This window comes from Octopus sinensis, linkage group LG3, assembly GCF_006345805.1.
Source record: "Octopus sinensis linkage group LG3, ASM634580v1, whole genome shotgun sequence".
In the NCBI taxonomy this organism is placed as follows: Eukaryota; Metazoa; Mollusca; class Cephalopoda; order Octopoda; family Octopodidae; genus Octopus; species Octopus sinensis.
The window spans coordinates 159,031,075-159,043,761 of NC_042999.1; the positions used below are offsets into that span (position 1 = coordinate 159,031,075).

General features: G+C 34.8%; 1 protein-coding gene across 7 annotated transcripts in view; it reads right to left on the minus strand.

Annotated features, from left to right (window-relative positions):
• Positions 1–10,691: 10,691 nt before the first annotated feature.
• The window catches only part of LOC115209866 (protein O-mannosyl-transferase TMTC4-like), a 382,774-nt gene continuing 380,778 nt past the window's right edge, over positions 10,692–12,687 (minus strand). For all 7 annotated transcript variants that reach the window (XM_029778443.2, XM_036501543.1, XM_036501547.1 and 4 more), the window contains one exon: positions 10,692–10,885. The gene's annotated coding sequence lies outside the window, so the exon portion shown is untranslated. The remainder of the gene's footprint in view (positions 10,886–12,687) is intronic.

Sequence of the window (12,687 nt, forward strand, 5' to 3'; positions counted from 1 at the left end):
GCCCAGAAGGAATATAAGTGACGCCACAACAATATAGCCAGGCTTGTTCATTTGACACTTTGCAACAAGTATGGTACGACCACAAACCTGAAGGCATCGTCGAAAATAGAAATACAAAGATCGTAAGGGAGTTTATGATTCAGTGCGACCATGAGATAGAGAATAGGAAGCCAGACATAGTCTTAATTGAGAAAGAAAACAAACTATACCGGGTCTTAGATATTGTATGCCCACCTGACAACAAGGTATGCGAGAAGAAAGACAGATATGACAAGTCAGCTTGGAAAGTTAAGCAGTTGTGGTTGATGAAAAAGATAGCAGTAATACCAATAAATGTCCGAGCCCTGAGAACAGTGAGCAAAAATCTCGTGAAATACGTGGAACAAATAGGGGCTGCAATGAGAGTGGAGCACATGCAGAAAACAGCACTGCTTGGAATCGGCCGAATACTCCGGAAGGCGGTCGAGAAATAAGCGGTGTTACCTTAGTTCACTGGTAGTGAACATCTGACACCGTAGTACATCTCCAGGGTTAGAAGCTGTGCAAAGGCAATAATAATAATAATAATAATAATAATAATAATAATAATAATAATAATAATAATAATAATAATAATAATAATGATAATAATAATAATAACAATAATATATTAAGTATGATTGAGGAAACTGTAGTAGGACTCTCTATCTGTAACTATAATAGTAATTAACAGGTGATTTAATTGTAATCAATTAATTTGGTGATTTGTACTTACACCTTCTCATAGGACTACTAGGCTAAATGTATTTAAGAATATTTGGACAATTACTGTTTGTCTAGGAGGACCACCGCTTGGGTACTGTGCTTGTTATTTCAGAAGATAGACTTAGTATTATAATTCTCTAATTGAAGGTCAATGCCCTAGTAATTACCTGCCCTTAATAGTTGTCTCCCCATAACCATAGTTCCTTCCTTCGCATGGTGCTTGTTTACATGTCTGGCTGTTTCATCTACAATGTCCTAAGCGGCCTTGGGCCACTTATAACATATGTTACTTCTCCATACTTTCACTTTTTATTTACTTTTTTATTTACATCTACCCGTATAACGGTCTTAATAGCTTACCCTTTGTTTTTAGATTTAACTGACCAATTATATTGAAAGCTGGACTTTGGTCAACGCCATTACGGACAATAGGTGGTTGGTCTTTACAGTATACCAGTAAATAAATATAATTAAGTGATGGGCATTTTATTTGGACAAATGTTAATTAGTACTTTTAACACAATCTTAAGGAGAATTTTGATTACTTCTAAACGTTATGACACTATCACGCCGCCCTCTTCTTCTGGACCTATTGGCGTATCCGTTATGGTAAAGTACTTATTTTATTGATTTTATTATTTATGTACCATGTTACGCCCGAAGAAAGATTCACGCACCAATAAATATTTCTCCACGGCCTGAAGCGCTACACTGCAAAATGGCATGATTCAAATAAATTACTCTTCTCGATGCTCTTCTTTCTTTTCTTTTACTTTATGTATTTTTCTTCACTGATGAAACTCCGTGTTCCAGATCGGATGTGTTACAAAATATGATGAATATTATTCTCAGAATTTTCTTTGGCAACACTGTAGGACAATGGAAGCAGAAACGGCTGTTAGATAGGATAAAGTTTTGTATTAAAAAATAATAATCGATGGTAGTGAATTGTTGTTGATCAAAAGCCACTTCGTTTTGCTTCTTACCTCACTACACTCTAAGGTTGCTGGGCCACACCTAAGTTATGATTCCTAGATATGCTTCTGCCGTTATGTTTTGGGAACTATATGCCCATTTGCATTGTATTCCTATTCCCAAATCTTTATATATAAAAGCGAGGGTGTGTGCTGTCTGTCTCCTACGATTTAGATTCCTAACTACTCCCACATTTTGCGGTGCAGTTTAACCAAAACCGGGTATCTTATAGTCGTGATTCATATCAAGCCCTTCTGGGTATTAGCGCGCGTCTATGATGAGTTTACGATTTTAAAAAGATTTACCATCAATTTTTCCCATTTTTAATGCATTTTTGGCATATATAAAGGAAGTAACTCTCTAAAAATTTATTATTAAATCTCAGAACGTAAAAAGCTACAGTAACACCCCCCCTTGTAGTTAGCCATATTGAGATGGCTATTATACTTTACATCTCTAAAAATGCTTATTTTCCTTACAAACCCGAACAACGCCGGGCGATACTGCTAGTAACTCATAATTTCCGAAGTGTTTAACTAGTAATAATTTGACTATATCAATGTTGTCTAATACAGTTTTGTTGTATCTCTTTTCTTTGTAAATGTGATACGATAAAAGAAGTCATTATGCCACAATATATTTCCCTTACACACGTCTGCATTTCTTATCTAAATGGAATCCGGATAAATGATATCAAGTGAGATTTCAGTTGAGTATAGTTTTTTCAATTTTCTTTGAACATTTTCTCACATATATTGATGCATATCAATCATACTTAGCGAAACCTACAGTCCAAGTATACACAGATGTATGTATGTATGTATGTATGTATGTATGTATGTATGTATGTATGTATGTATGTATGTATGTATGTATGTATGTATGTGTATGTATGTATGTATGTATGTATGTATGTATGTATGTATGTATGTATGTATGCAAGTATGTATACAAGTACGTATGTACACATAGGCATACAAAGAGGAGGGAGATTGACACAGATAGAAATAGCTTCATAGGTACTAAATATATAATAGGTATCCCTACTAAAGTATTTGTATTTCTAATGGAACCAAAGTAAACAACCATGTGTTTTTGACCAGGATGAGTACATCTTCATGAATAAGAAAGTACGATGAAAATCAAACAAGTTGATTCTCGTCGCAGGCCTTGAAAGCTGCTCTTGTGGAATTTATTTGACAGCAACATAAAATACTCATAGATATAGCTCTGTCTTGTTAGAATGTGTAAATGTTAAAGTTAAGGAAGAGGAGTTCCGAATTTATGAACTCTCCAAGCGGATTAAACGCATGTCTCGAGATACCCAAATGGTCAAAAAATGTCAGCAGAAGGACACCCAGATGCTGTGACTTGGATGCAGCCCGGCCCCCTGAGAGTGTAAGAATTTAAGAAGCGAAAAACTTACCTGGGGGTTCTTCTGTAAAGACCTGCCGTTGAGCTCACTTGAGAGTTTCTTACGATAGATACATGCATATCTTACGGGAATTTGTCTCATTAAACATATTTCTCTTTTTGTTGTTTCATTCATTGAACTGCAGTCAAGCAGGCATTCCTCGTAATTAATAATCAGTTTATTTTTCAATTATTTGTTTAATAACTCATTCAAATGACTCGATTTGTTTTAAAATGAAGATACTGATTGTCTGTTAATCTTAAAATGCTTCAAATGTTTTGCATTTTCTTTTTCAATTTAAATTCCTGGAACCAACAATATCTTTGACCTTTGTGTTAATATCAAGCTAACAAATTCTTCATGACGTTAGTTATTAATGTCGTCGAAACTGATAAGACGGCAGCTTAAACCAGCGTTTAATAATTGGCATAAAGTTAGCTGTACCGTTAAGAATTAAATGTTTATAACTCTGCTTAAGTACTGTCGATCGTTTCATGAAGATTTGGCTTTTAAGTCCAGCAGATCGATCGACCACGAAAATAATCGTTTATACCTCGTGAGAAACATTTAGTTTTCATGAAGTTTTATGTTATTTTATTCTACAAGCATTTCTAATTGTACATCAGAATAAACATATTAGGCAATTGGTTATGTAAGCAAATTCATAGACTATCAGCAAATGTGTTGAAAATGAAGAAATGTTAACTCCTTATTCTATATGAATGTTGGTTTATACGCTTGGAGATAATTAGAATGTTTTCTAGACCATATATCTTCTTGGGCTTTGTATTAAGTTGACCACTATCAAATATGTATTGGAGGTCGATGATTTTTTATTAACCATAAAAGGACTTACATAGAAGGGACACTACAACACATTGGGGACACAAGACATCAAACAAATTAACGTATGATAAAATGAGAGAAAGGGTGAAAATGAGAGATGAAAGTGATGCTAACGGCCCCATCCGCTAGCATCACTTACCTGTACTTCCTTCTTAAACCGGAATGAAATGTATATAGTCCTCCAGTTTAGAATTAAATTTCCTTTCCATTTCAGACAATCTTTCCTCTTCAATTTTATATCTAACCAGTAAAAATATACTATATACATTTCATTAAGAATGAAGAGAGGAAAACCCTTCCTTCAAATTTTTTGGCAACTTCTGCAACCACAAAATACGAACAGAGATCCAAACAATATTTTTTTTAAAGATTTCTTGTCTTAATTGTCACGTAAAATATATGAAACAATTGATACTGAGCTATCGAAATTTGACCTATTAATATTTTAACGACTACATACAAATGTTCCCTGTAATGTCTAAAGTTTGATATCTTCTTAGACAGCTCATTAGGTGGTTAAATGATTTGTGTGCTTTATAACAATTACTTATTAATGAATTTATTGACGATATCATCCATCACAAAGATAAAATGCAATTATCTATGTTTCTTTGTTATATGATACTGTTAGCCTGCTTTAGTCTAGAGCTCTGCATCCTGAATACAATTCACTTCTTGACTGCAAAGCAATATATTCAATATTTGCAGCAATAAAGATGTACTGTTACTTTAAAAATTCTATTGTCTTTTCGTAATTTTTCTATGTTTAGAGGCGTGATTATCTGAAATATGCGTAACTATTTTCTCTAGGCTATATTGTGCTTACAACAGATTATATGCCCTATGTAAACTCATGATGCAGACCCTCAAACTTTATGTCGCTCATTAAACTGCCATATGGTAAAAGCGATTTTATAACAGTGCAATACATAGAGGAGGTTTTGCAGTACAGCTAAAACTTGAGATAGGTTTATTCACTTATACTGTCTTCGTTGCTTCCTTCTAAACACTTAGTTTCTTGATACTATATATTATTCTTCCTTTCATCGTCAATAAAAGCAATTATCTGTGAATTCCTGTAGGACATTTAATCGTCTATTTCACCTTTGTTTGGAGCAATTTTCTCTTTCTAAAGTCGTAAACTTTACCGGGCTTCAAAAACTGATTAGGCGTATGCAAATGATGTTAAACTGGAGTAGGGTCAATTTTGAAACAATAATAGAACAATCTACCCCAACGACTCTCAGAGGTGAGCTGTTCTACCTTTCATGAGCAAAGATTTCTCCCTCCTTACTATGTTTTATTCTCCACAAATGGAGTACCAGTCAAAGAAATCTAGGAATTTAGTACAATAAAAATTCAACCATAGTTATTCTAACAAACTAATAAAATCAAACAGCCGAGCAACATAAGAAAGAAGACAACACGGTAATGCCTCTGGTATTACGTTTCTTAGAAACACTATTAAAATATAGTTGGTGATTTTCATACGAATCAATGCATCCAAAACTCCTAAAAGAAATCACAATATATATTACACCAAATCATAAAGTAACACAAATAATATACTACAAAAAATAGCATTCGAGCTGGCTCATCATTAAAGAATGACATACACGTAAACCATTTGTCAAACCACAAATGTCCAATATGATTTATAAATTTGACGTAAATGTGAAAGCTGTAAACTGTAAAACCACAGATGTTATATTGACCAGCAAGCACGATACATACAATTACTACATAGAGCAATATGTATTTGAAATAAATTCGAAGTATGGATATTCATTACGTTGGGGAATAGAAAAGAGAATTATAATTCGAACATGAAATTGTTGATGGTCGTTCAAACATAGACATTTGCAATTATATGTTTCATTTCGTGATATTACTATATGCAAGACATTTTCGTGGTTTTTCAAGAGGTCTGGTCATTGACACAATTCTGGAATTCATTGGAATTGTATAATTTCACATGCACATCTTTGATATCTTTTCAGGCTTAACGGAATACAATATTACCAGCAAATAAAAACGTGTGTTACAAATGCTTTTTACAACTCTTCCGTAATACACTTGCGTCATTTCCAACACATAATAACACAAACCAAAGACCTATTTTTAATATTTATAAACGATATAGCATAATGCAACATAAATTTTCATCAATATATATACTCACAAGTTTTTGAAGGTGCATTTATGTATGCATGTGTGTGTATGTATATATGTACGTACTTATGTATGTATGTATGTATGTATGTATGTATGTATGTATGTATGTATGTATGTATGTATATGTATGTATGTATGTATATATGTATGTATGCATGTATGTATGTATGTATGTATGTATGTATATATATATATATATATATATATATATATAATATATATATATATATATATATATATATATATATATATATATATATATAGTGGAGGTGCAATGGCCCAACGGTTAGGGGAGCAGACTCGCGATTGTAGGATCGCGGTTTCGATTCCCAGACAGGGCGTTGTAAGTGTTTATTGAGCGAAAACACCTAAAACTCCACGAGGCTCCGGAAGAGGGTGGTGGCCACAACTTTCTCTCGCTCTTTCTTCTGTTGGTCTGCTCGCTTAACCAGCGGAGTGGCGTCATTTGAAGGCTAAAACAATGCGAAGCGCATTGTGACCAGCGATGTGTAGCAACATCCGATAGCCTGGTCAGTCACAGTGATCACGGTGATATATATATATATATATATATATATAATATATATAATATATATATATATATATATATATATATATATACAACATACATGCACAACACCACACACAACATATATATATATATATATACAACATACATACACTCATACACACACACACATATATAATATATATATTTATATTTATATAAGGGCAGTGAGCTGGTAGAATCATTAGCACGCCGGGCGGAGTGCTTAGCGGTATTTCGTCTGCCGCTACGTTCTGAGTTCAAATTCCGCCGAGGTCGACATTATCTTTCATCCTTTCGGGGTCGATAAATTAAGTTCCAGTTAGGCACTGAGGTCGATATAATAGACTTAATCCGTTTGTCTGTCCTTGTTTGTCCTCTCTGTGTTTAGCCCCTTGTGGGTAGTAAAGAAATAGGTATTTTGTCTGCCGTTACGTTCTGAATTCAAATTCCGTCGAGGTCGACTGTGCCTTTCAACCATTCTGGGTCGATTAAATAAGTACCAGTTACGCACTGAGGTCGATGTTATCGACTTAATCCGTTTGCCTGTCCATGCTTGTCTCCTCTATGCTTAGCCCCTGTGGGCAATAAAGAAATATATATATATATATATATATATATATATATATATATATATATAATATATATTCATTCATCTATTACGTTCTCATTGTGCCTTGTGGAACTTGAAGTGACAGGAAGATCATTACCCCTTCTAACACTGAAAGCGTCCACTACACTAGTTTTGCAGTAGCTACCATACAGAGGAACACTCCCATCCCAAACTTGTAAATTGAGGACAGTGTTAGGTGGTCATTTGTTATTGTTCTCCGCCACTTTTCCTTTGGTTGGCCACGTCTTCTTTTACCTTGTAGAACACATTGCAAAGCGATCCTGAGAATTGAGTTCGATTTATAGCGACAAACTCGACCCAGCTATTTCCATTTTCGCCTATGCCGGTCCCAATCCCAGATTTAAATGGAGAAGGGTTGGGCATAGGGCTAGCACCCCCATCTCGTGAAAATGTATCACAAGCTACAGAAACGATATATATATATATATATATATATATATGAAAAAACAAGTCAAAATAGAAAATGCTAAAAATTTTATAAAGAACATTTCAGTACCGGTTTCGGTCATTTTGAGCACGATACATCAAAATGACCGAAACCGGTACTGAAATGTTCTTTATAAAATTATTTTAGCATTTTCTATTTTGACTTGTTTTTTCATATATATCAACTCATGTGTTCCTTTTCACCCTTATACATATATATATATATATATTATATATATATATATATATATATATATATATATATATATATATATATATACGTGTTGTATGTGATTGTGTGTGCGTTGTGTACATATATATTACTCTTTTACTCTTTTACTTATTTCAGTCATTTGACTGTGGCCATGCTGAAGCACCGTGTTTGGTCGAGCACATCGACCCCACACTTATTTTTTGGAAGCCTAGTACTTATTCTATCGGTCTCTTTTGTCGAACCGCTAAGAAACGGCGACGTAAGCACACAATCATCGGTTGTCAAGCGATGTTGGGGGGGCGGGCAAATGCAAACACATAAACACACCGTTACATATATATATATATATATATATATATATATACGTGTGTGTATGTGATTGTGTGTGCGTGTGTGTACATATATATACTCTTTTACTCTTTTACTTATTTCAGTCATTTGACTGTGGCCATGCTGAAGCACCGTGTTTGGTCGAGCACATCGACCCCACGACTTATTTTTTGGAAGCCTAGTACTTATTCTATCGGTCTCTTTTGCCGAACCGCTAAGTAACGGTGACGTAAGCACACAATCATCGGTTGTCAAACGATGTTGGGGGGGTGGGGACAAATACAAACACATAAACACACCGTCACATATATATATATATATATATATATATATATACGACGGGCTTCTTTCATTATTGTATCTGAGGAGAGTCATTCAGTTTTAGTGTCTTATTTAACACAATCACCGGTTCGATTTCCAGACATTTATTTATCTTTTCTAAAATTTTCGTTGCATCTCGGAACCTTTACAATTGTCGATGGCTCTGTCCGTTATCAATGCTACGTACTTTTTGTTTATTCGTTTGTACACATGTGTGTGCATCAGTGTGCATGTGTATACACATATGTATGCATGTATGTATGCATACATGTATGCATGCATTTATGCCTTGTATAAAAATACTTTGCCTTCGTCAATGAAATATACCAAGAATAGGTATATGCAGGCGTATATACATACATATGCACGTATATAGACAGCCAGTTCAGTTATCCGTCCAACCACTATGCGTTATTGGCCAAATATCATCACAATAGATGTAATTATGAAATTGAATATATATACATTTCTATATAACTAAGGATAAGATCGTTTGGACGGATAACTGAACTGGTTGTGTGTATACGTACATATATATACATATAGGCCTGCGTATGTTTGTGTGTGTATATATGTAATTATGTACAATTCTTGGTATATTTAATTGACGAAGGCAAAATATTTTTATACAGAGCCAGAAACCCAGGGTCTGGAATTATCCAATTTACACTAGCTTATTTATCTATTTTTCTTTTCAACTTGAGCTGTATTGGATATATAAAGTGGTTTTAGAATCAGGTTTTGACTGTTATTTCAAGCATGGTAGTATCTCTTAGATACCAGTTTTTATAATTTTAATAATAATTATAACCTACAAGGTTTTTTCTTCCCATGCTGCCACTTGATTTGATCGTTATTTAAATACCGATCTTATCCTTATTTATATAGAAATGTTTATATATTCACTTCATTATATTTAATCTGGTCATGTTTTGACCATATAGCACATGCTGTTTGGACGGATAATTTAACTGGTCGTCTATATACGTGCATATATAGGTATATACGCGTACGCATACTAAGGGTTAGCATGTTTGTGTGTATATGTATATATATATAAATATGTTCGACTCTTGGCATATTTCACTGACGAAGGCGAAGTATTTTCATACAGAGCCAGAAACCCAGGGTCTGGAACTATCCAATTTTCACTAGTATATTTATCTATTTGTCTTTTCACCTTGTGCTGTATTGAATACATGATGAGGTTTTTGAGTCAGGTTTTGACTGCTGTTTCAAGCATGGTGGAATCTCTTAGATACCCATATATATATATAATATATATATTATATATATATATATATATATATATATATATATATATATATATATATATATATATATATATATATATATATATTATATATATATATATTATATATATATATATAATATATATATATATATACATATATATATATATATATATATATATATATATATATATATATATTATATATATATATATATATATATATATATATATATATATGAACTGCAGGTTAGCTTAAACACGTTTATGACATATTTCATCTTCTAAAGGCAATTTCATTCTAGCTACCGTGGGGAGAAAATTGTCTTATGATAAAAGGTGTGAGCAATAACATATCTGCCCAGTACTGCCCCCTATCGGATCACTAGATGCGAGGTTTCTGGGTTTTGAACCTCCGTCATTGCAAAATGCTAAAGAGAGGTAACTCTGGCAAAAACAAAAATGCCTTATCTGAGAATCCAATTGATAGAAGCACTGCGCAGACATGTTGTTTTTGCACCTTTTACCATAAGAAACAGTTTTATGCATAATCACTTGTGATGCTGTTGTGTATATATATATATATATATATATATATATATATATATCTGCGTACGTGTGCGTGCGCGCGCGTATATGTGTATGTGTGCGTGTGTGTGTGTGTGTGTGTGTGGTATGTGTGTGTGTTTGTGTGTGTGTGTGTGTGTGTTTGCGTTTACCGAGAGAGTGATTGAGAGGGAGAGAGAGAGAGAGAGAGAGAGAGACATAGGAGAGCCACCTAGCGTAGATAGACAGATTTAAGAATACTGGAAGAATAACAGATATCAAATTTATTTCTTAGAAACAATTCAGTAATTTACAGGTGTTTCAACGCTTTTTCAAACGAGATTCGCCAAGTGGATAATGTTCTTTCTGGTGAAGACGCGCCCATATATTTTGCAATGATGTTGGCTCAGTCACGTGGTTCAAAGCTCTTAAGAATACTTCTTCACTTTCTTTTCGTCGATCTGATAAAAAAAATAAACAAAAACTATTTTAAATATAAATATATATTTCATCTAATACATACCTCAGTACTTACATGTAGGTTTCAAATTTTGGCACAGGGCCAGCATGTTCGGGAGAGAGGGTAGGTCGATTACTTCAATCCTAGTGCTCAAAAGGATGCAAAAATGATAAAAAACAAATCGACCTCGGCGGAATTTTAACTCAGAAGGTAAAAACGGATAAAATGCCGCTAAACATCTTGCCCCGATGCATTTAATGATTATTGAAGCTCACCGCTTTCTTCAGTAACCAGCAAATTCTTTTCTACTCTAGGTACAAGGCCAGAAATTTTGTAGGAAGGGGCCAGTCGATTAGATCGACCCCAGTACGTAACTGGGTACAAAGTCGACCTCGGCGGAATTTCAGTAACCTACATATTGAGATGCGAATAGTTCTATGCACCTCCATGCAAATTTATTTAGCGAAACAAAATTTACATCCCAAGAAAGAAAACCAGCGAAAATAATCTTTTCTACTCTAGACACAAGGCTCGAAATTATCGGGGAGAGGCCCAACGATTAGATCGACCGCAATATACAACTTGCAATTTATTGACCCCGAAAGGATGAAAAGCAAAGACGACCTCGGTGGAATTTGAACTCAGAAGGTAAAAACGGACGAAATACTGTTAAGCATTTCACCCGGCGTGTCAACGGTTCTGCCAGCTCGCCACCTTAAACCTTTTCTATTCTAGTCACAAGGCCCGAAATTTTGGGAGAGGGGACCAGTCAATTAGATCGACCACAGAATGCAACTGGTACTTAATTTATCGACCCCGAAAGGATAAAAGGTGAAGTCGACCTCGGCGGAATTTGACCTCAGAACGTAAAGGTAGGCGATATACCGCCAAGCATAACGTTTCTTATTTATTTATTGCCCACAAGGGGCTAAACATAGAGGGGACAAACAAGGAGAGACAAAGGGATTAAGTCGATTACATCGACTCCAGTGCGTAGCTGGTACTTAATTTATCGATACTTAAAGGATGAAAGGCTAAGTCGACCGCGGCGGAATTTGAATTAAGAACGTAGCAGCAGACGAAATACCGCTAAGCATTTCGCCCGGAGTGTTAACGTTTCTGCCGGCTCGCCGCCTTAAGCCGCGAAAATGTTTTAGGTAAAGTGGGCAGGGAGAAGCATGATTATTTCTACTCTAGGCACAAGGCCTTGAACATTTTAAGGGAAAGGGGGCTAGGCGATTACATCGACGCCAGTGCGTAACTGGTACCTTGTTTATCGACCCCGAAAGGATGAAAGGCAAAGTCGACATCAGCGGAAGAGAGGACAAACAAGGATAGACAAACGGATTAAATCGATTATATCGACCTCAGTGCCTAACTGGTACTTATTTAATCGACCTCGAAAGGATGAAAGGCAAAGTCGACCTCGGCGCAATTTGAACTCAGAACGTAGCGGCAGACGAAATACCGCTAAGCATTTCGCCCGGCGTGCTATCGTTTCTACCAGCTCACCGCCTTAAACCGTAAAAATAATGTTTTAGTAAAGTGGGCAATGAGAAGCATGATACTCATATAAATATGTTTCCAAAAAGCATTCGTAAATAACAATACTCTATTAATAAGATATTAGGCTGTGAGTTTCCCAAAGGTGTAACTATATTCAAATGGCTTCAGCTGCAAAAGGAAACTTCAATAGGTTGGTTTACTATACTGTATTATATTTTATAAAATTATGGTTCTTCATTTAGGAACAAGGCTAGTAATTTTGAGTGTTGTAGTTAGTCGACAACATCGACTTGGTGA